Source organism: Gopherus evgoodei, chromosome 14, assembly GCF_007399415.2.
Source record: "Gopherus evgoodei ecotype Sinaloan lineage chromosome 14, rGopEvg1_v1.p, whole genome shotgun sequence".
Lineage (NCBI taxonomy): Eukaryota > Metazoa > Chordata > Testudines > Testudinidae > Gopherus > Gopherus evgoodei.
The window spans coordinates 1180703-1185658 of record NC_044335.1 but is presented as its reverse complement, the minus strand read 5'-3'; positions in this window follow the sequence as shown (position 1 = coordinate 1185658).

Sequence of the window (4956 nt, the reverse complement as noted above, 5' to 3'; positions counted from 1 at the left end):
ACTTGTGCCCTCTAAGCTTCCTGTTCTAGTAAATGGAAACAAGTGGGCTTGGCTTTGCAGAAAATGAAAGCTGGCTCTTCATCAAACCTTGCTACACAATATGACGTACTAGCTGGAACCCTAAATGCCACACAGCCTGAGCATGGGGGCAAAGGAATGGGTCACGAGTTCATCAGATTGTGATAAGGAATTCATTAAATTGTAACTGAGCATCTCCCCACTCACACTCCTAGCGCCGTTATTTCTTCCTTTCAGACTTGGGCAGCCATTGCTCTGCTCCTCCCACAAAGCGTTTCATGCTCCCTCCATGTTGCTCACTGCATATAGAACTGACCCGTAAGGCCAACACATTCTCTTCTTTCAGACTCCTCATCCACACTTCTGCTGGGATATCGTCCAGAAATCAGCCAGTCAACGATGACCATGCTGAAGGGTGCTTAGGAAGAACTGATATTATTGATTGATTGTGCGGAAAAAACTTTCTAATTATTTCAGACAATCACATTACCCACAAAATGCCTAATCCTGACCCAATTAAGTCAAGGACAACGCTCCCACTGACTTCAATAGATACAGGCTCAAAGCTCCAGTGAACCGATGTACCGGTACGAGCTTATTACTAGCCTTGGCCTTCCTTCCCACTTCTCTCGTTCATCACACTCACTTCTGGTGTCTTGTCTTGGACTGTAAACTCTTCAGGGACAAAGAGAGTTTTTTCCTGTATGTATGAAAAGCGCCACAGTACACGGGGGTGCCAATTCTGACTGATGTCTTTGGGTGCTATTTTAATGCATGCTGATAGATAAAATATAAGCATAGGCAGATAATATCTGGCCATAAATTAGTAAATCTTTGTCAAACAATATAATACAATATAATACACGGTAGTGTTCCTTTATATTGTAGGCTGGAGGCTTTGGAGAAGTCCAGTGTCTCCAGCATCCATGAACTAGGCCTGAATGAAGAGTCTGAAAGAGATAACCCTCCCATCACTTGGCTCACTTTACTAGAAGAAATGCTAAAGTTTCACCCACTCAAATCAATAGAAAGGGCTTTTGTTTGCCTACATCCAAACCTTTATTGAAGCAAAAAAGTTTAGTTCGTAAATGCATATGTTGAACTCTTCTGACTGTGCTCTGCTTTGTAACTGATCAAGATGAAGTTTTAAATCAGATTACAAAACAGAAGAGAGGCATCTTTCATGTTCATCCAATCCTAATGTTTCCTGGGTTGGTGAGGGAGGTGCAGAAGAGACAACAGGCTCCAGCTCCCAATGGAGGATTGAAGCTGCAACAACTTTTTTTCCCAGTTAAATTACAGCTTATTTTAGGTGGAATGAGGGAAATATTTACTAGTGATATGATGAAGCAAATGGGTTAATGTCTACAATTGTGGTCCCTCTGACTTCCACAGGGTGAACTGAGTTAGATACCAAATCCAGTCTTTACAAGATCCCTCTATTCCTGATTTGGAATTAATAGTACAATTTTTCTTGTATTTTTCAAGTTTAAAGCTATCTTAATGGGGGATACTTTACTAGACAAAAGATCCCATTGGTCTTGTAAATTCAGCAGTTATAGATGTGTACAATTTTGGACAACTACTTTTTTTTCTTCATATATACATATGAAGGTTTTTGAAGGTTTAGTACAAATGACCTTGTGGAGAAAGACTGTTTCTTCATGTAGTATAAGATTTAAAATATTTAACTAGTCAGGCAAGTTCTAAGGGCTGGACTTCCTCTTCATTAACTCCCCATGACATATTTGTGTTTCATCTGCACACTAAACTGCAGCTTCAATCCACTTTTCTCTCCTCTTGCTTTATTTATTTGTATTTTGCTGCTTTAGCAAATACATATTTCAAGGACTGTAAATGATTGTAAACGTCTCTGCAGCTGCTCTGAGTATGGGTTACACTCTCAAGCTTCTCTGAGCAAATCTATAGGCAGTTTAACACCTAGCTGCTTTATGGAACCAGCACCAGACAGGAAGTGGGAGAGATGACAAATAACCACAGCACATATTCTCCAGTTCGTGTTGTCTTCTTTATGATAAGCCCCTTTTGGGTTGACAGACAGAAGACTCTGCTAATTTCCTTGATTTAAAAATCATCTTATGTAAATTTCAAGTGCCAAATATCCCCCAGACTGGTCTGTGGTGAGTCTGTAAGGATGATCTTTCAGTGGCACTGGATTGCAAGTGCAGCAGCTTACGCCGTGTCCAAAATCCTTCCTGTGTCCCAGGATAGATCTACAACATCTGCCTGCAAATTCTGATGCAAAATCCTGGATTTTCATGCACACACGCATGCAAAACAGGCAGTGCAGCACATACATTTGAAAATCAAGATCTGTGTTGTTTAAAGGGCATTCGGAGGGGTTCAGGTGGAGCCAGCTGCTTATTAGCTGCCCAGCATGCTGGGCACAGGCCGTGGCACAGTAACACAGACTGCACCCTGGCTGCTAGCATTTCCAGATGTTAACAAGAAGTTAGTTAGTAGGAGCATTGCCAGCAGATTGAGGGAAGTGATTATTCCCCTCTGTTCGGCACTGGTGAGGCCACACTTGGAGTACTGCATCCAGTTTCGGTCCCCTGACTACAGAAGGGATGTGGACAAAGCGGAGGGCAATGAAAATGATTAGGGGGCTGGGGCACATGATTTACAAGAAGAGGCTGAGGGAACTGGGGTTATTTAGTCTGTAGAAGAGAAGAGTGAAGGAGGATTTGATAGCAGCCTTCAACTACCTGAAGGAGAGTTCCAAAGAGGATGGAGCTCAGCTGTTCTCAGTGGTGGCAGATGACAGAACAAGAAACAATGGTCTCAAGTTGCAGTAGGGGAGGTCCAGATTGGATATTAGGAAACACTGTTTCACTAGGAGGGTGGTAAAGCACTGGAATGGGTTACCTAGGGAGGTGGTGGAATCTCCTTCCTTAGAGATTTTTAAGGCCCAGCTTGACAAAGCCCTGGCTGGGATGATTTAGTTGGAGATTGGTCCTGCCTTGAGCAGGGTATTGGACTAGATACCTCCTGAGGTCTCTAATATTCTATTATTCTAAATCCCAGCATAACATATGGATTGGCAACTAGTTAAAAGATAGGAAACAAAGGGTAGGAATCAATGGTGAGTTTTCAGAATGGAGAGAAGTAAATAGTGGTGTCCCCCAGGGCTCTGTACTGGATCCAGTCCTGTTCAACATATTCATAAATGATCTGGAAAAGGGGGTAAACAGGTGGCAAAATTTGCAGATGATACAAAACTACTCAAGTATCAGAGGGTAGCCGTGTTAGTCTGGACCTGTAAAAGCAGCAAAGAGTCCTGTGGCACCTTATAGACTAACAGAAGTTTTAGAGCATGAGCTTTCATGGGTGAATACCCACTTTGTCACATGCATCCGACGAAGTGGGTATTCACCCATGAAAGCTCATGCTCCAAAACTTCTATTAGTCTATAAGGTGCCACAGGACTCTTTGCTGCTTTTACAGAACTACTCAAGATAGTTAAGTCCCAAGCAGACTGCGAAGAGTTACAAAGGGATCTCACAAAACTGGGTGACTGGGCAACAAAATGGTAGGTGAAATTTAGTGTTGATAAATGCAAAGTCGGATGCAGAGAATGGAACATACACCTCTACCTCGATATAACGCAGTCCTTGGGCGCCAAAAAATCTTAACGTGTTATAGGTGAAACCATGTTATATTGAACTTGCTTTGATCCACCGGAGTGTGCAGCCCTTCCCCCCCCCCCCCGCCCCCAGAGCACTGCTTTACCGCGTTATATCCAAATTTGTGTTATATCGGGTGGCATTGTATCGTGGTAGCGGCGTATAAGAGTGTGTGTGTGTGTATATATATATATATATACACACACACACAGAGAAGATGCCTTACTAGTTCTAAGAGGCTAATTAATTAAAATGACCTGTTATCAGCAGGAAAACAACTTTTGTAGTGATAATCAAGATGGTCAATTACAGGCAGTTGACAAGAGTGTAAAACTAGTTAACATAAGAAAATAGATTCAAGTAATGTAATGACTCAGCCATTCCCAATCTCTATTCAAGCCAGAGTTAATGGTATCTAATTTGCAAATCAATTCAAGCTCAGCAGTTTCTCCTTGGAGTCTGTTTTTGAAGTCTTTCTGTTGCAAAATTGCCACCTTCAGGTCTGTTACTGAGTGGTCAGAAAGGTTGAAATGTTCTCCTACTGGTTTTTGAGTGTAATGATTCCTGATGTCAGATTTGCATCCTTTTATTCTTTTGCAGACTGTCCGGTTTGGCCAGTGTACATGGCCGAGGGGCATTGCTGGCACATGGTGGCATAGATCACATTGGTAGATGTGCAGGTGAACGAGCCCCTGATGGCGTGGCTGATGGGATTAGTCATTAAGAAAGGGATAGATAACAAGCCAGGAAATATCCTGTTGCCTCTATATAACTCCATGGTACACCCACACCGTGAATGCTGCAGCAGATGTGGTCGCCCCATCTCAGAAGAGATACTGGACGTGGCAAAGGTTCGGAAAGGGGCAACACAAATGATGGGGGGTCTGGAACAGCTGCTGGAGGAGGCGAGATCAATAGGGCCGGAGAAGCGCCGGGCTATGCGAGGTCTGCACACTCAGGACCGGTGTGGAGAAGGGAACTGAGGAAGTTCCTACCACGGGCTGGGGGCACCGCTGGCAGGAACCAAAGGAGGCGTCTCTGGACAGGCCCCGCAATGGCCCTCAGCCGGACGCTGGGAACGGGAGACTCTCGGACGGTCCTGCCCGGGGGCCACCTGCAGGCGAGCAGCCCCTGCGCCTCCCCGCCGGACTCCCTGCCCGGCCGCGCTCCGACGGGCCGGGCGGGACTCAGCCCCGCCCCCCACGATGGCGGCCCGGTTGCCATAGCAGCCCGTCGCGCTGCCTACTGGTGAGTGCGTCGCAGAGGTGATGACGTCAGGTCAGTGCCGCGG